At 35.9% G+C, this 20,855-nt stretch overlaps 1 protein-coding gene across 4 annotated transcripts in view; it reads right to left on the bottom strand.

Moving 5' to 3' along the window:
* Positions 1 to 20,855, bottom strand: part of NSRP1 (nuclear speckle splicing regulatory protein 1) — a 59,199-nt gene that overhangs the window by 17,153 nt on the left and 21,191 nt on the right. The window lies entirely within an intron of this gene.

A 20,855-nucleotide genomic window follows, 5' to 3' on the forward strand; every position in this document is an offset into this window, starting at 1 on the left:
AGGTAACATGGGTTTTCAGTTCCAGCTTCACCACTAAGTTGTTAAACTTCTATGGATTTCAATTTGCTTTGTGTACATATGTGAATGTGCGCGTGTTGAGTGTGGGAAAATTGGTCCCTTCCAATACTAAAATGGTATGATTCCCAGCAACAAAAAGCACATTATTTTAATATTCACCACTGAATATAGTATATCAAACTCTTAGTACATGCTGAAGGCTCAGGGACAGCCAGGACTATCTGTCGTTATTATCATTCAATAAATATGTACTGAAAAGCATACCATAACAGGCATTGTTCTAGCTCCTGAAGACAGCAGAAAAACAAGAACAGTCTCTGTGCTTGAGAGATAAATGGTCTGAAGGGGAAGACAAATAACTAAAAGAGATAATCACAATATAAATGTGATAGGCAATATAACAAAGGGATAAAAAAAGGGCTGCAGGAGAACAGAGCAGGAGACTAAATGTATAAGGAATCAAGAAAGCCTTCCCAAAAGAGATATGACATTAGACCTCAGTCAAAAGGAATTTCAGAGAAGACAAGAAGAGTACAGAAAGTAGTAACCACATGGGCAAAAGTAAAGACTTGCAGCTAAGAAAAGAAATATAATTAGAATACTTAGGAAAAACTGTTCCCTTAAAAGTATAAGGCCTTGTAAATATACTAACCAACAATGAAATGTACACACTAAAGGGGTGCATTTTATGGTGTGTAAATTATACCTTAAAAAAAAAGACTACTAATGAATTATAGTTCTCTAGCCTATTGACATTTGCTATTTCCAGCTGTATAGTATCAACTGGTGCATCCTTTGTTTTCCATGGCAACAAACAGAACAAAATAAACCTATCTCTAGTTTTCTATGACCATGCAGATGAATAAAGTTAACACACAAAAGCCAGACAATAATAACAGAATACTTACTTAATAAATTAAAAGAAGTGTACAGGCAGAGACTAAGTTTTACTTTAGGTGACAGTAAATTGACTCCAACTAGAGGAAGAGATGTTGATAACAAAAATAATAGTAGCTAACATCTATAGAGCCAGGTGCTATTATGCTAAGTTTATTACTTGTGTATTACATGTATTACTCATTTAATTCAAATGTCCCTGTTATGTAATATGACACATTTTTCACTCATTAGAATATAAATTTTAAACATGAAAATATTAAATATTCTAGTAAGTATATCTCATGAAATTCTAATGCATTTTGTTTGTTTGTTTGTTTTTTCACGGCTTGTGGGATTTTAGTTCCCCGAGCAGGGATCAAGCCCGGGCCCCACCAGTGGAAGCACCAAGTCCTAACCACTGGACCTCCAGCGAATTCCCTCCAATGCATTTTTATGTCTCAGTCTTTCTAATTAGTGTATACTAAATATATTTTTCTTGATCATTGAGTCAGTAATGTCCTCAGGATTGACTAAAAGAGTAAATCCCCAAATGCTGGATTTTTACTTATTTTTATTACTTTTTCCCACCTCTCCTCCAGTCAGTCACAGTTCACAGGCTGTTACTTTCAAACTGGTTGCTTCAACCTGAACTACTGAACTTGAAAAAACAAAACACAAGTCTATGACTTTTTAGACTTTTATATAATGTAGAATAAGCAGACTGGGAAGGGCCTTCCAATGTAAAGTATATGTACTTTGAAATATCTCAAGAGACTTTGTTTTCATGCTTATAGCTGTTTAGAAGGATGAAGTCTGACCTTTGAAAAACATCAGTTGTTATTACTTACGGGGTTGATAACATATGAAGAGAGTAATTTTACAGATCCTATCCACCAACTTATATCCCTGGAATTCCAAGAGCATCAGTGGATAAAGAGGTAATTCTGAACCTACGCTGAAAAACTCAGGGAGGACTGTCTCCTTTTGAAGTTCATGTCTCAGTTTTCTAGCTAAAGGAACTCTAACAATGATTATTAGTGGTGATGGCTAAAATGTCAACAACCTGTTTAAATACATATACACAAAAAACTAAAAATGAAAATAGTAGCAATAAAACTTTTGCTTCAGTAATAGTGATCCTATATAAAAATCAGTAAATGTATTAAATGACATTTTAATCTTTATCTTCTACATAACAAACATAAGAAACTGTAGTCTAGATTCATACCGGAGACAAAATAACTGGTAAAATTAAACACAAGAGCAATAAGATTTTATATTTTTAAAGGTCAAGTCTTTCTAAGTTTTAAGAGATATCCTTAAATTAAAATACCAATACAAATGTTAAGACAACTTTTAATTTAGTCTGGTTTCCATGAAAAAGGATATGCAAGAGAAGAAAAAAATGAGAAAAGCAGGTTGTCCTGCATAAGTCAGGGAAGGTTTCACCTTATTGAACTCAGCAAGAAACAGATTTCATACATGTGCCCTATGAATAAAACAAAACTAAAATATGTAATAACTGCCAACATGTCAGCCTCTAACTTTAGAGTTCCTATACTGCATGGCATAAGGGGGAAGTACAGAATAACGGTCAAAAGTGTAGGCTCAGGAATATGACTGACTTTCAAACTATTCCCTCTCTCTTACTAGCTGTATTATTTCAGATATGTTACTCATCTATATAATAGTACCTATCTCACTAGGTTGTTTTGAGGATTAAATGAGATAACATGTAAAAAGTACTTGACAAGTATGTGGCTTATGCAAGTGCTCAGTAAAGGTTAGCTATCATTACTACCATTATTATTACTATGCTCGTATTTAAGAACATTTTGGGCTGAAGAAATGTTTATATTTAAACAAATTAAAATTAAGTTATGTGAAAACAGTAGTTATAAGTTTTTTTCCCTTGGAGTATTACAGTTAAACCAAAGTGTTCACCAGAAAAGCATGTACACTATGTTCCACTTTATAGTATATTTATCAGTGTGTTTAATAAACATAAGATTGGCTTACTTTAAGTTGGACAATATGATTCAATTTGCATCTACTGAAATAGAAGAGTCTATCCTGTTGAATATTTAAAAGGCTGTACATGTTTTCTTTTGTGTGTTAAGATTCCTTAAGGTTTCATACTGAGTACACCAAAACACAGGAAAATAGAGGATGCAAACATCTGAATCCTTTACTAGCCATGGGAGCTATGGCAGAGCTAGAAATGGGTTTTCTAGAACTAAGAGTGGTTTTACAAGCAACTATAAATGAAAATACATTGCCCCAAAGCATGAGATTAGAAAGAACTCTTCTTTTTGAGAGAGTCCTCTGTTGTGCTGCCGTAATAATCATTGGATGATGGGAGGTGATAGCAAGGAATGACCAAATGAATGGACATCCTCCTTTAGTAACTGCCCGGTTTGGGGTGGGAGTTCTTGTTAAAGAAGTATATTTTTTTAAACTTTATTTTGAAGTAATTATAAATTCACTGGAAGTTGCAAAGAAATGTACAAGAAGGTCCTTCACCCAGCACCCCCCGCAATGTGAGCATTTTGCATAACGAGTAAAATACCAACACCAGGAAACAGACTTTGGTATAAACCACAAAGCTTATTCAGATTTCACCAGTTTTACATGCAAAATCTGTGTATGTGTATAGCTCTATGCTATTTTATGACATGTATAGATAGTTCCGTGTAACTGTCACCACAATCAAGATACTTAACTGTAACATCACCACAATATTCCTTAGTGCTACCCTTTTATAGCCATACCCACCTCTCCTCCCCTCCCCACCCCCATCCTTAATCACTGGCAACCACTAATCTGTTCTCTATCTCTATAATTATGTTACTTCAAGAATGTAACATGTTAAATAAATAGAATCATTTCTCCCCTCCCCACCCCCATCCTTAATCACTGGCAACCACTAATCTGTTCTCTATCTCTATAATTATGTTACTTCAAGAATGTAACATGTTAAATAAATGGAATCATTTTGAGACTAGCTTTTTTCACTCAGCATTATTTTAAAGGAATGTATTTTGCTTAGTACAGATATTACAAAACACTTCAGTTCTTGCCACAAAATATTCTAGCCTGCAAGTGACCTAAGAAAATATAGCTGTTAAAAACTGATGATGGGGGCTTCCCTGGTGGCGCAGTGGTTAAGAATCCACCTGCCAATGCAGGGGACACGGGTTTGATCCCTGGTCCGGGAAGATCCCACATGCTGCGGAGCAACTAAGCCTGTGTGCCACAACTACTGAGCCTGTGCTCTAGAGCCCGCGAGCTACAGCTACTGAGCCCACGTGCCACAACTACTGAAGCCCGCACACCTAGAGCCCGTGCTCTGCAACAAGAGAAGCCACCGCAACAAAGAGCAGCCCCTGCTCGCCGCAAATGGAGAAAGCCCACGCACAGTAACGAAGACCCAATGCAGCCAAAGATAAATAAATAAATATTTTTTAAAAAAACAAAAAACAAACTGATGATGGAGGCTGAATATGACCAAACCACAATACTGTCATTAACTGATTAGTTTCCAAATTAGCAGGTAGGCAATTATCTTAATTCTATGTCTGAAGACTTCACAGAGCAATAAGAGTATTCTTAATGGTGCCTTCTAATAAAACCACAAATTATCATCAGTTTTAAATTTAGGAAGACAAAGGGGCTTTATCTTAAATTTAAAAAAAATTCAATTTATAAATTGGGTCAAATACAAACTTTTTTTTGAGGGGGAGTCACACACAGCATGCGGGATCTTAGCCTGTGTCCCCTGCAGTGGAAGTACGGAGTCTTAACCACTGAACCACCAGAGAAGTCCTGAAATGTAAACATTTTGACTGTCCTAAAAGCACAAAAACTACTGTATTACACTGGTGTTTCAAAATGTTTCGGTTCTCTACCAAAAATCTCAGGGAAATACCCTTTAAAAAACCTGTAGTAGCTCCCTGAAAATGTTTGAACTTAATTGAACAAACATGTTCAGAGAACCCAGTATGTGTATAGCACTAAAAATGGAGGAGGAGCCATATTTGGTCAACATCTTAATTTTTTATGTCTAATCTAAGAGTTGGTACACTTACATTAGCTTTAATTCCAAATAAGAAATGAACATGAAGAAAAAGAATATAAAAACCTGGTCCATTTTATATATACAACAATTCTTTCTCTCTCTACACACACTATTATAAAGGGTAAAGATGCGATCATCAAGTATAAGCTCCATGATTGCAGAATTAAGGAGAACACTGCAACTGGATTTTCTTAGTCTTTATTACCTCCATTGTTCTTGTAGAGAATAAAAACTATTTACTAGTGTTTTGTTTCATTAAATTGCAGTCAGATATGACATGACTAAAAGGGAGACTGTTTTAAAAATCTTTCCAGTTAGCTCAGATAAATGGAAGAGAAAGCACATGGTTGTGCAGCACCTTTCTTCCACCACTACTGGGTTGCCTCCTGGGCTGTGGTAACAATCAGAAGAGAAATGGCTCTGTATGTATTACTGGAACTCCTTCATCAATACACAAAATATAGTTTAATGACACTGGGGAAAAATTACAGATACTGGACCATTATTTATATTATTAAATTATCTTTCTCCAGTCATAAAGTCTTATTAATTAAATGAAAATTCAGAAAAGGGTTGATTTTTTTTTTTTTTACAGAAACTAATCTGTTATTCCATAACTAATAAACCACAAAGGGAAAAAAAAAATTACCTATGGGCTTCTTTCTGAAAAGAGAGGTTTACCTATCTACTTATCCAAAACTCATCTCAGTTAAAGAAAAAACAGTTCAAGAATCAATCCTTCCTTGGGCTTCCTTGGTGGCGCAGTAATTAAGAATCTGCCTGCCAATGCAAGGGACACAGGTTTGTGCCCTCTCCCGGGAAGATACCACATGCTGCGGAGCAACTAAGCCCGTATGCCACAACTACTGAGCCTGAGCTCTAGAGCCCGCAAGCCACAACTACTGAGCCCATGTGCCACAACTATTGAAGCCTGCGCACCTAGAGCCCATGATCCGCAACAAGAGAAGCCACGACAGAAGCCCGTGCACCACAACGAAGAGTAGCCCCCCCTCACCGCAACTAGAGAAAGCCCGCGCATAGCAATGAAGACCCAACACAGCCAAAAAGAATAAAAATAATTAATTTATTTATTTATTAAAAAAATCAGTCCTTCCTTAAATGGCTTATGGCTACAATCTTCTATTGTGCTCTTAGAACTTAGAAATGAAAAATTCCTGTTCTTTTTCTTTAAACCTAGCAACAGATCATTTATTAAAGGTCTTACAACTCAGTAATCTGTATTATGGGCTTTATTTGTCCACATTCACATGACTCTTTTAAGTACAAAGCCTGTTTAAGAGTTGTGAAAAATACAGAAAATTTTTATTATATAAACTCAGACAGAAAAAGATGTGGCTCTGAACAGAAAATTTCGAAATGAGAAAATATAAATGACCATTAACTATATGAAAAAATGTTCAGGGCTTCCCTGGTGGCGCAGTCGTTGAGAATCTGCCTGCCAATGCAGGCGACACGGGTTCGAGCCCTGGTCTGGGAAGATCCCACATGCCGCGGAGGAACTGGGCCCGTGAGCCACAACTACTGAGCCTGCACGTCTGGAGCCTGTGCTCCGCAACAAGAGAGGCCGCGATAGTGAGAGGCCCGTGCATCGCGATGAAGAGTGGCCCCTGCTTGCCGCAACTAGAGAAAGCTCTTGCACAGAAACGAAGACCCAACACAGCCAAAAATAAATAATAAATTAATTTTTTAAAAAAAGTTCAATCTTACCAATAACTAAAAAGATGAAAATGAAAATACTAACTTTAATCACTTATCAAATTGGTAAAGATTTTTTAAATGATATCATCCAATACTGGTAAGGTAATGAACAAAGATATACTCCTGCATTGTGAAAATGTGAAATAGTTTCAATTTAGCAAAATGTATCAAGAGAGCCTGAAAAATATCCATTTCTTTTGATCCAGTAATTCCACTTACAGTTTATTCTAAGGACATAAAAAAAGATGCACAAAAAGATTTAGGTACTATGATATTCACTGTGTTATATAATGGGATATCTAGTCACATTAGTGAAAAACTTTGAACAAAATAAGATTGGTTAAATAAGTGTATACTCTTCAACAGAAAGTTTTGTAGCCAATTGAAAATCTGTTTTCAGCAACATTTAATGGTATGGGGAAACTTTAAGGCTACATGCATACTAGTCCTTGTTCACTACTCAAGAAGCCACCAGATAATCATTCCCTCTCATACTATGGCCACACTGCTTCTTGCGTATTTTACCTTGACTCAAACCTCCCCATATCCTCATCCTCTCTGATGAACTTCTCTTTCACTTCGACTAAAAACTGGCTTTTCCCTAAAGACATCTTTCATTTGAGGCTGCTCATGGCTCATATACCCTGTACTTCAGATTAGGAGGCTGTGTCTCCTCCTGATTCTAGTCTCATACACTGTAGGTAAAAATCCCTGTTCCTTTGAAGCTCATGCTATATGATATATGACTATGTTACCCTTACCCCTCTCTTCTCTCAATTCATGAACCCTTTATTACTTACTATCTCTGACATCTTGAGCTCAGTCTTCCTCTCTAACTTTACATCGTGCCATCACCCTGGCATGCCATCATCATCCCAGATAATGCATACAACAAACACTAACCTTGTTTTCCTCATCCCCACTTATGTTTTAAAGATTTTTAAGTCTCCTTTTTAGTCATATCATATCTGTCTGACTGTAGTTTAATGACTGTTTCCTCTCTACTTCAGCCACCCTCTCTCACGGTCACTCTTGTTACTACCTGCAACTGCCCCAGCTCTGAAACTATAAACTTGTGCAACCCACCTGATAACCACCACTACTCTTCTAACTATATTCCACTGAACATAAGATGTGCATTATTTCACATTTTAACATTGCTGAAATCTGAATACACCTTACAATCAGTGGCATCACTGAATTACTGTCAAACCAGAGGTATTCTTAATACTTCAGTTGATACTACTGCTTGCATGTGTGAATATTAAAAGTATCAGCATCAAAACTTGTAGAATGAGCATCACTGAATGCTGATGTAGCATTTCTTAAAATTATGCAATTTTGTGAAGATAATTTACTTTTGACTCCCACTTGGGATTATTACTTAACATGCCTACTTCACCACCTCCAAACACCCTCCTTATAAACGTCAAGTTTGATGTCAGAGAGAATGATATAGTGTGGAAAAACATTGTCTGAGTGAAAAAGTGAGTCCAAAAAATACTATATATGAAAAAGTTTTAAGAATTCCTTAACCAATTAATTTCGCTTATATTTTTTATAAATTTATTTATTTATTTATTTATTTATGGCTGTGTTGGGTCTTTTGTTTCTGTGCGAGGTCTTTCTCTAGTTGCGGCAAGTGGGGGCCACTCTTCATCGCGGTGCGCGGGCCTCTCACTGTCGTGGCCTCTCTTGTTGCGGAGCACAGGCTCCAGACGCGCAGGCTCAGTAGTTGTGGCTCACGGGCCTAGTTGCTCCGCGTCATGTGGGATCTTCCCAGACCAGGGCTCGAACCCGTGTCCCCTGCATCAGCAGGTGGATTCTCAACCACTGCACCACCAGGGAAGCCCTATATTTTGTTTTATGTATGTATAAGAGTAACCTAAATTAAAAAATTTGTATCTAATTTAGACTAAAAGAAGCCTTTCAATATTGTATCGTGTACTAAATATATAATTAAAATTCTAAGTGACAGGAAAGACTGTCATATTTAATCGACAGTGTTATTTTTTTCTTAGTGGTACATAAAATAACAGTGCAACCTACAATGTTTTCGATTCAATGAAATACAGTAGCTCTCTTGATCATTTATTTCCACCGTATCCTTTCTTTTATCCTATGGATGCCCTTAATCCCTTGATTCTTCTATTTTCTACTAGAATCTTTATAGTAGTAAATCTTCAACTACTCTTGCCAACAATCTTAACTCCTTTGCTATACTGTCTATCTTCTGTTACTCATTTGACAAACCCAAGTCCTGAATCAATCCAACCATCTGCTGTCTATATTAGGCCTGCCAAGCACTTCCGTAAAATGTAATTTCTTAGTTTCTAATTGTAATTGGGTCCTAATGCTACCTACCAATTCTTCTTTTTCATTAGTCAAGTCTATCTTCTTTCTCTACCAGCTATATCCAGGCCTCCTCTCTTTTTAAACCTCCTAGTCTTTGTCAACTCCCTGTACACACATTACCTAAGATTACTGCCACCTTTCAAAACTATTATGAAAAATTATTTTGCACAAAAAAGTACAAAAAATAACACCTATGAATTCATTATCCAGCCTAACAAACAGAACATTATCAGTATACCTGAAGTCCCTATATATCCTTCCCTAATCCCATCTCCTACCCTTTCCACCCTGAATTTTGTTTACAGTCTCCTTGATTTTTTTTTTAATAGTTTTGCTACATAGATATTGAAGGGGCTCAGGACATGCTACCCCAAAATATGCTGCTTTGGCATACTGATTAAATTTTTGAGTTAAAGACACCTGAAAAACAGCAGATGCAAGGACACTCTGACCTTCCTTTTTCTTCCTAAAAGCAGGAGATAAAATTCCCATGTGAAAGGTGCCTTCCCTGTACTAGGAGTTAGAAAAATTCTTATCACCAGAGATGGGGAGTCAAAGCCAGGAGAAATCTATACAAACAGACATTGTTAGAATAACTCTATCTTTCTTTAGTCTCCCCCAAATTTTACTTTTCCACAATGGCTACTCTTTGTTAACCTACTATATAAGCACTTAGGCCTACTCACTTCTTTGGGTTTTCATTTTTTCTTGTGAGGGCTCCCATATATGTGTAAAAGAACTTCATATGCTTTTCTCCTGCTCATCTGTCTTTACGTCAGCCCCAGCCAGAGTCTCTAGTAGAATGAAAGAGTATCTTACATCCTTCTACAGTATACCTCTCCAAATGATGTTTTACTTTACAGCAACTGAACTTGTATCCATTCCTCTGCTGATGAACATTTATTTGCGTTTCCTTTGTTTTTGTTTTTGCAAACAAAGAAGCTATGAACATTGTTGTGCGTGTGTCCTGATACACATATGTAACCATTTAGGAGAACTGCTACACTGTAGGAGATATATCTTCAACGTCACTAAATACTGACAAATTATTCTCCAAAGTAGTCTAACCAATTCACACTCCCACCTACCGTGTATAAATTCCCACTACTCTATCCTTGTGAACATTTTATATTGTGGAGCATTTTATTCTCTAGGCAATTTTATGGGCATAAAATGATTTTGTTTTGCATTTCCCTTATTATTGAGGCTGAATTATATATTCATATAATTTATATATTTTTCATATATTTTTTAGTCATATTCATGTCTTTTGTACATTTTTCTATTTGGGTTCTCTTGTTTTCTTAATGATTTGTTGGAGTTCTTGGTATACTCTGGACAATAATCTTTTCTTATTTTTATGGTTCCAAATATCTTTCCCCTATGGCTTGTGTTTTCCCTTTTTAAATGACACCTATGATATTGGCATCTTTGAAGAGAAACATCATATAGGAACTCCTATAACTCCCTCTCACAAAACCTAAAAACCTTGTGTGTCAGGACCCATGCTCAAATCTCTCCTATATGAAAACAAAGATTCCCTTCCCCCTGACCCCACTGTCCCTATAGCCACCGTAAGAATACTGGCATCCCATAAGAGCCAAAGTGGTCTACCCTTGTTGCCTCTATCCACATACATTCCTCAACCCCAGCGCAACCTGGCCTCTGTCCCTACCACTCACTGAAATCGTTCTAAAACCTTTGTTGTTAAACCTAATCCATAGTTTTGATATTTATCTTATTTGACCTCTCAGAAGTATCTGACCTAGTTGATCCTGGCCTTGCTTTAAACTCCCTCAAGCTCATTTGTTATTAGTTCCTCTCTCTCTTTTTATGCTCCATTCTTTTTTTTTTAATTGAGGTAACATTGATTTATAACATTATACATGTATTGTATATGTAAATACAACATTCTATTTAGACTTCTGTATACACTACAGTGTTTATGATCCATTCTTAATTAGCTACTTTCATTCTCTTGAACACACCATGTCCTCTTTCAACTTCAGGACTTTGTGTATCTAACTCCCTCTGCTTGGATAAGTGACTTATCCTTCTAGTCTTGGCCTCCTTCAGGAAATCTTCCCTGACTCAAAGAATGTGTTAGATATTTGTACCCTCCTAGGTACATCTATATTTTCTCATTTTACTTATCATTCTATACTGAAGTTGTCATTTTACTTAGCTGTACCCCCTATTGACTAAAAGTTTCATAAGGACAGGGACATTGTCCATCTTTAAACACTTCTGTAACTTCACAAACTGGCAACATGACCGGCACATAAGTATTTGATAAATAAGTAAGTGTTCAATTTATGGTTGTATTTTCCACTATTATCACATTTTCTATGTGTGATATTACAAGCTTTAAAAATTTGCTCAGCCTCTGATCCAGCAATTCTACTTCAAGAATTCATCCCTAGGAAATAATCTCAAATGTGTACAAGAATGCCTTGCGGGATAATGGAATTTGTAAAATCAAAAAGCTGGTAACCACTCTAAGATTCAACAACAGAATGGTTAAATTATGGTTTATTCATATAACGGAATGTGATATGACCATCTAAAATGATACTGCACATCTATTTAGTATTTAAAATATATATACATATTCTTCAACCAAGAAGTGTCATTATGGAAATATGTCATTGAAATAAAAGCACCAGAGTATTAAAAAAAAAAATTGAAATGTCCAACAATAAGAAAACAGCTGAATAAATTATGGTCCAAATATACTATAAAATATTATGGAGCTGCTGTCCAAACGTGTACAGTGGTTACTTCTGAGTGATGGGATTAACAGTACTTTTAATTTTTCTTTCATACTTTTCTGTATTTTCTAATTGGTCTATAATGACTACGTATTTTTATATAACAAGAAGTTATTCTGATTTATTAAGTAAACAGAAGTTATTCTAATTTATTAATTAACAAAAGCATCTTTAAGAGCCTACTCAGAACTGAAAGTTAATTATGCTTAGTATCTTGACCAGTTTTGCAGAATAGGAAGTGCCATCTGCCTTTGTGTGGTCAAAATTTCTAATTCCACACTTTCAGCCAGTTAGTATTTAATGTTGGTTAGGTCACTCTATGCCCAACACCAAGAAAGAGTTGAGAATATACTCTACCTTTTAAAGAACTGACCGTTTAGTTAAGGAAACAATTAAACAACTAATACTTTTATACAACTAAAGAACAATCAATACCAACCTAATGGCATTTATTCATTCATTTAAATATTTATGGAGCATATGCCATGTGCAAGGCACTATTTAAGGTGTTGGAGGAAAAGTTATAAACAAAAACCCCTGCCCTCAATGAGCTTATAAGGGAACAGACAATAAACAGACAGACAAAATTTATGTCAGATATGTTGCGTTCTATGCAGAAAAATAAATCAAAGAAGAGTAGAGGCAGGAGTGGACTGAATCTGAAATAGGATCTTCGAGGAAGGTCTCAATGAGAACATACCATTTGAACCAAGACCAGTAAAAGATGAGAAAACAAGTCACAATGAGATCTGGAGAAGAGCTTTTCAGGCACAGAGAATAGGCAAGAACATACCAGATATGTCCAAGGAGGAAGGCAAGGATGGAACAGTGAGTGAAGAAACAAACTCTAAGTATTAGAGTTCAGGGAAAGGAAAATCATGGTCTGAGAGAATCAAAGAATCATCTATGGAGCAAGAAGGATGAGGCCAAATTTAGAAAGATGGATAACAGTGAAAAAAGATTGTGGGGACTTCCCTGGTGGTCCAGTGGTTGAGAATCCGCCTTCCAATGCAGGGGACGCGGGTTCGATCCCTGGTTGGGGAACTAAGATTCCACATGCCATACGGCAACTAAGTCCGTGCGCTCTAGAGCCTGTGAATCACAACTAGAGAGCCCGCGAGCCACAATGAAAGATCCCGCATGCCACAACAAAGATCCTGCGTGCTGCAACTAAGACTCAATGCAGCCAAACAAACAAATAAATAAATAAATATTGTATTATATAGAGGAAACACCAATAGGAAATACAATGACATAAACACGGCAATAAAGAATGTAGAGATCAGGAATTCCCTGGTGGTCCAGTCATTAGGACTCTGAGCTTCCACTGCCTGGGCCCAGGTTCAAACTCTGGTCAGGGAACTAAGATCCTGCAAGATGGGTGGCATGCCAAAAAACAAAACAAAACAAAACAAAACAAAAAAACCCAAGGATGCAGAAATCAATATGATTATAGCAAATGACTTCTATTTGGGTGTTAAGAACTAAAGTTGGACTAAGACCATGTTATGAAAACAGCTGGAACTCTGAAAGTGATACAAAGACAAAAAAGAATTATTAGAGTTTTTTTTAAGCTAATGAAAAAGTAATTTAGAAAAATGATCTGGAATCAATGCCATATGGTTAATAAGGAGACTCAGGGCACAGGGTTTACAAGACTACAGTAGGTGGGAATGGACAGAAAGGGTAAATCTAGGCAATATTCTAAAAGAAAAAGAACTTGGAAACAGATAGAAGGAATGTAGAAAATGGAATCAAACATGGTATTAAAGTTTCTAAGCTAGGAGACTGCAGAAATAGTGATGAGAAGTGGAATGATATGTATGTTACAGAAAGATCATTTCATCCAGAGCTGTTTTTAAAATGGTTTAAAATTAAACAAAAAATTATATTCCCTATCCAAAAGATATGAATTGTATTTTTTGAAGTATTATTATAATAGTTTGCCCGTTGACAACTCACATCTCACATAAAGGACGCGATCCTCATAATTTTACCTCCTTAAAAATACCTTATTGCATCATAAATGGAGAATTTTCTGGTTTGTTCTACATTTTTCTCTAATATCTAAACATATAAGGTTCTGAACAGGCAAAGAACCTAAAAGTGCATTCATCTGAAACAATTCCTTAAGAAAGCAAGTTTCAAATCAGTGGGAAAATGATAGACTATTTAATAAATGGTGTGGAGACAACTATCCAGCCTTTTGAAAAAAAAAAAACAACAAAAAAAAAACAATTAAAACTGATACCTTCCTCACACCTCATTCCTTATAACAAACATCAAAATACACTCCAGGTGTTATTAAACATTTAAATGCAAACACAAGTTGCAAAACATTAAGAAGAGAATAAAATTTTACTCAAAGGTAAAACAACAGTATGTCTGTACAAAGGAGGCAGAACAATTATAATTCTCATATACCAATAGTGGAAATGTAAAATGGTACAACAACTTTGGAAAAGAATTTAGCAATTTCTTTTTTCTTTTTTTTTTTTTTTTTTGGCCACGCTGCACAGCATGTGGGATCTTAGTTCCCCTACCAGGGATTGAACCCGTGCCCCCCCACAGTGGAAGCACAACCTCTTAACCACTGGACTGCCAGGGAAGTCCCCAGAATTTAGCAGTTTCTTAAAAAGTTTCACCTACCATGTGACCATTTCATGCCTAGGTTTTACCCAAGAGAAATGAAAGCCTAACTCTATACAGACTTGTACACAAATGTTCATAGCCATTTTACCTGTGATAGCCAAAAACTGGAAACAATCCAAATGATCAACAGTGAATAAACAAACAAGTTGTAGTATATTCATACAAAGGAATACTACTCAGCAAGAAAAAAGGAACAGACTACTGAAACACAATGTGAGTTAATCTCAAAACAGTTATGCTGAAAGAAGCCAGACACCCCTCACCCCCATCCAAAGTACACAGTGCATGATTCCATTTATATAAATTTTACAAAATGAAAACTATAGTGATACAAAGCAGATCAGTAGCTGCCTGGGGGTTGGTGTGTGTGAGAAGGGGCAGAAAGGAGAAATTACAAAGGGGCATGGGGAAACTTTTGAGTGCGATAGATGCTCACTGTCTTTGTTGCAGAGCAGTTTCAAGGTATAAACTTAGGTCAAAACTTAGCAAATTGTATACTTTAAATAAGTGCATGTATATGTCAATTATTCCTCAATAAAGGTATTTTTTTAAAGTAAAATAACGTCAGGCCATATGCTGAAAACTGTGGACTATTTACCTCTGGCGGGTAATTTTAAATAGAAAAAATGATATAATAACAATAATTTTAAAATAAAATGAGCTGTGGTTATCACAACTCATATACTGGGGAGGAGGAAGAGATGATTTGAACCAGTGACAGGGTTGACAGGTGTTTTACAAAACCAGATGCAAAGAAGCCTCAATGAATTAACCTCAGGAAGAAGAGAAGTGAGGGCATATTTAGAAACCAAAGCCAAGAATCAAAATATGCCAAGCCAAGTACATATGAGGACAGGTGCAGAGAAAATTCAGAGGCAGGAATCTGGTAGCAAAGGCAAATTATGATGCAACAGATGAACAGACTGACACAGACAAACTAAAGAGCACAGTCCAAGTATATAAAGCAAATCATTCCTGGAATGCATAAACAAACTATGGTTTAAGGCTGACTTTAAGAACAGAAAGCAGGCAGCAAAAACAGGTGAAGCTAGAGAGTGGTTAGAGTCAAGTACACTGCAGAATAAACAAAAGAAGCAAAGCTATGCACGAGAATAGGAGCTCACACAAAATTCTTCTCAAAGTAAGGCTGGATGCTCCATTTGGCTTTTATTCCTGGTGGCTCAACGAGAAATGGCCCTAATTCTAACAAAACACCCTTAATAGTTTCTGAAATTTTAAATTCTCCCAGAAGTGAAGATATTTTAGTTTTAACTTGAATTGTCTATAAATTCACTTTCATAATGTACAATAAAAAGCTCCTTGAGAGCAGAGATTGTCCTCTTCAGCCTTTTATTTACTAACAGGAGTTCAGTATTTTCTACACATCAGATGCTCAAATAATGATGGTTAAAAGTGTTGAACAAGAAAACCATTAAAATATATACATATTATTTTTATTGAAATCTCCATTATCTACTTTCTGAATTACCACTTAATAATATTCCTAAACCAGTCTCCTTCCATTGCACAGACCCTCCCTATGTTCTTTACCACTGCCAACAGAATATGTGATCCCTAAATACAAAACTAGTAAAAAAATAAACACTCATGAAATCAAAAGCCACATATATAAAATTTTTAGAATTAGTCATACTCAGCTTTCAATTCTTGGTAAGAAATTAAGACAGGCTCTCTTTCTCTGAAGATGTTCTACAGGTGAGAGAGGTTGTACACGAGAAAAAATATAAAAGCTGTGGGGAAAAAAATGCCTGGGGAAAAAAAAGCTGACTTGTCTGGACAGAGGGAGGGCAGAGTAGCAAACCACAGTTAAAGAGGATAGGGCATACAACTTAGGGGTTGGATGATGGAAAGCTTTTCAGAAATGTTCTTTGTCTCCCCAGAGGCAAAAAAAGCAACTGTTCTGAGGTAATGTCAGAGCAGCACCCCAATCTTTAAACTTCCATGGGAGTCTGTTCTCAAATAAAGAGCAACTCTGATGTAGTTACTGGGAAGTGCCCTGAGGGATATGGTTACTTGGTGGATACAGCAAAGGGAAGCCTAGGATTAACATCATAGGCTCTCTGTCCTGAGGTTCTTCTTCCTTTCTCCGGAACTTACCATTCCTCCCAAACATATTACCATCAAAATTAATGTGGCTGATAATCCCAATGGAAAATATGTTCATGAAAGAAAAATAATAATCCAGCATTGGAGAAGTATATAAGGATTATAAAAATCTTTCTGAAGATTAAAAAAAGGACAAAAGAACTGAATGATATACATTAAAAAGAACCAGATTAATGAACCAGACAGAATATAAATTTTAAATGACCATAATACATATCCTCAGAAATAAGAGAGAGAACACTGGCAACATGAAGCAGAATAACAGTTTTTAAAAAGAAACAATTTGAAATAATGTATATAGAAAATACAGTTAAAATAAAAATATTAAGAGATGGGTGAATGGATTAAAAGATATGGCTCTAAAATGTTTTAGTGAGCTAGAATTATTAGGCTGAGAAATGCTCCTGGAACATATGAAGAAGGGATAAGGAGATTTTTTTAAAAAGATACAGAGATATGAGAGATAGAAGTATCAACATTCATAAAAATTAAAGACAAAGAAGACATATAAACTAAACAGATTGAAAGAAACATCTGAATGACTGAGGCTTTTCAAGAATTAAAGAAAAAAAAGTCAAACTGAACAGATTGTGAATGCCAAAGAGAACAGAAAATAAATAAAAAACATATACATACACAACACCTTGATACATTATAATGAAATTTAAGACAATCAAAGACAAAGGAAAATTCTAAAAGCTTCTAACAAGAAAGAATAGATCACCTATAAAGGAATAAGATCAGAATGACCTCAGACACCTCATCAGCCACACAAGATTTAAGAATAAGTAATTCTTAAAATTACTGGGTGGAGTAATTTTAAAGTGTTGATGGAAAAAACTTCAAACCAAAAAGTTTATATCCAGATAAACCAGCATCAAAAGCAAAGATATTTTAAGCACACAAAGTCTCAGATTTGCCACATAAAGGCTCTCTTTGAAAACACGCATTAAAGGAACTATTCCCAATAAGAATGATATTGTGAGATTAAGTAAAACTTAATATTATCTTTAAAAATGAGCAAAAAGATAACCAAAATGATCCAGAACTAAAAATCTAGAGCAGCTCTATACAACAGAACTTTCTGAAATAACTCAAATGTTCTATACTTGTTGCCCAATATGGTACCTACTAGTCACATGTGGCTATTGTGCATGTGGAATGTAACTAGAGTGACAGAATTTTAAACTTAAATTTTATTTAAGTTTAAAATTAAAAGTTTCTATGACTAGTGGCTACCATATTAGCACAGATCTAGAGTAGGAGTCAGCAAATTTTCTCTTTAAGGCCCAGATGGTGAATATTTTAGACTTGTGGCAATGTGGCCTCTGTTGCAACTGTTTGCAACATGCAAACAGTTTTGTGTGACTGTTTCACAGAAGCAGTCACAGACAACAAATAAGTAAATGGCAAGGCTGTGTTCCAATAAAACTTTACTCAGGAACAGTCAGAAGTATTTCATTTAAAATACAGACAAGAAAGAATGCCCATTGAGGTAGTCTAACATACTACTGGAAGACTTGGCTAATATAATAAAACAGAGGGGAAAAAAGCATAAGGATTAGAAGAGATAAAGCAGACGGTATAGACAAATTATTACAGTAAATGAGTTTAGAAAGACTGCCAGATACAAAATCAATTTATAAAATCAACAGCATTGCTCTACACTGGAACAGTCAACTGGAAAATATACTTGAAAATAAGGTACCATTCACAATAGCTATAAAAACTATGAAGTACCTAGGAATAAACCTGAAGATAAGGTACAGAACATTAATGAGATAAAAAATTACTTCATTAAAAAGTCTAAATGAATGGAGAAGTACACATTTATGGGTAGTTCCTAAAGACTAAACTATAAATCCAAGGCAATTCCAATACAAATTGGAGTTTTAATTTTTAAGGAATTTTACAAATTCTAAACTGTCTAAAAACAGTTTAATCAAGTTTGTAAGAGAGATGTAAAATAAGGGACTCAGCTTACTAGACAGTAAGATTTACTACTAAGCCATAATAATTTTAAAAAAACTGTAATAAAATGAGAGATAAGCAGCAGATTCATGAATATATGGGAACTTGACATGATAAAGATGACCCACAAATCAGGAGGTAAAGCACACACTGTCTATAGATGGTACTGAGAGAACTGGTCCATTTTAAGAAAAATAATGTTGGATCCCTACCTCACAACATATATAAAGAGTGAATTCAAGATGGATTAAAGACCTATATATAAAAAGTATTATATATCTAAAAGATAGGAGAATATCTTGGTAGCCTAGCCTCAGGGTGGTGAAGAGCTTGTTAAACAAGACCTCTTAAGCACAAACCATATAGGAATAATTAATTTGACTATATTAAAGAGAGAGAATTTATGCTCTATAAAGGACACTATATTATAGTCAACTTTAAGTTACAATAACAAATTAGCTCTCAAATACTGCTAATTAAGTTTCTCTCTAGATTATTGTTCCACCAAGGGGACAGTTCAGTTTGGCAAGACAGCTCTCTGTTCCATACGGTCATTCAGAAACCCAAGCTCTTTCCAGCTATCACAAGTGTATAGAGAAAGTTGGGTCATGGCCTGAAATAATAAACCTATCCATATTCCAACTTACGACAAGGTAGAAAAGAAGTCCACATTGAGGTAAGAGTGCACATAATACTTTTGTCCATGTTTGATTGGCAAAATTAGTCATGTGGTCTCAATTAGCTAATGATAAAGTAGAAAACACAACCCCTAACTGAGCAGCTATGTGCCCAGCTTAAACTCTGTCACTGCATTAGGGAAGGACAGATTTATGTGTATTATTAGCAATCCTCACCATAGGGACCACAAAAAAAGTAACAGACTGAGAGATTTTGCGAGATTTTCAATGTCTAAAACCAAGAACGGATTACTATCCAAATTACATATTATGAAGAAAGATAGGAAATACAATAGAAAGGAGGGTAGTGGATATGAATGAGAAATTTACAGAAAAGAAAGAAGAAATGCCTAGTAATTAACAATCAATGAAGTGCAAAGTAAAACAATGAAGAATGGGAAAAATTATTAAGTGTTAACAAGATGAAGAAATAGAGACCACCAATGGAATGCAAATTGGTATAGTCATTCCAGAAAGCAATTTGCCAGTACTTAGTGAAACAATGTATCTATATACTCTCTGATCCAGAAATCCAAAGAAACCCTTTGGTTTCTATTTGGCTTTTACTGGGACATGTACAAGAATGTTTTTTATAGTGCTGTGATAGGGAACTGAGGATAACTTAAATGTTTATCTCTGGGGGAATGGGATAAAATATGGTGCATGTAATATGCTATAGTTAGAATCAACTAGGTATATACAATATAATGCAGTATTAATTGAAAAAAATGAGATCTGGGGGCTTCCCTGGTGGCGCAGTGGTTGAGAATCTGCCTGCTAATGCAGGGGACACGGGTTCGAGCCCTGGTCTGGGAAGATCCCACATGCCACGGAGCAGCTGGGCCCGTGAGCCACAACTACTGAGCCTGCGCGTCTGGAGCCTGTGCCCCGCAACGGGAGGGGCCGCGATAGTGAGAGGCCCGCGCACCGCGATGAAGAGCGGTCCCTGCACCGCGATGAAGAGTGGCCCCCACTTGCCGTAACTAGAGAAAGCCCTCGCACGAACCGAAGACCTAACACAGCCAAAAATAAAGAAATAAATAAATAAAGTAGCTATAAAAAAAAATTAAAAAAAAAAAAAAAAAAAGAGATCTGTAATACAGTGAAGTTCATATATATATAAAATATACACTCGGGAGCTCCCTGGTGGTCTAGTGGTTAGGATTCTGGGCTTTCACTGTCATGGCCCGGATTAAATCCCTGGTCAGGGAACTGAGGGCGTGGCCAAAAAAAAAAATACACACTCAAAACAACACAATACAAAAGCATACACACATATTCAAGCATATATATCAAACATATCACAGTATGTTTAAAAGGGAATGGGAGAGAGGATGAAGAGGAAAACTGATAAATAAAATAAGAGTCTTGTGCAGGCTGATAATGTGAGTGTGCCCTGAAATGAGAAGTATGACTAACAATTCTCTGATTGTTTAAAAAAAAGCACATTACTACATGCTTAACAGTTCTTTCCTTGTGAGAGATGTCACAGTTCCAGAAAGACATGCACACACGTGCACCAACAACACCAAGATGAATATGTCATGAAGGATGCTGTTCTGAAATAACAATCTTATCTGTTTCATGTGACAATTTCTCTGTGATGAC

This window comes from Balaenoptera acutorostrata, chromosome 20 (genome assembly GCF_949987535.1).
Source record: "Balaenoptera acutorostrata chromosome 20, mBalAcu1.1, whole genome shotgun sequence".
In the NCBI taxonomy this organism is placed as follows: domain Eukaryota; kingdom Metazoa; phylum Chordata; class Mammalia; order Artiodactyla; family Balaenopteridae; genus Balaenoptera; species Balaenoptera acutorostrata.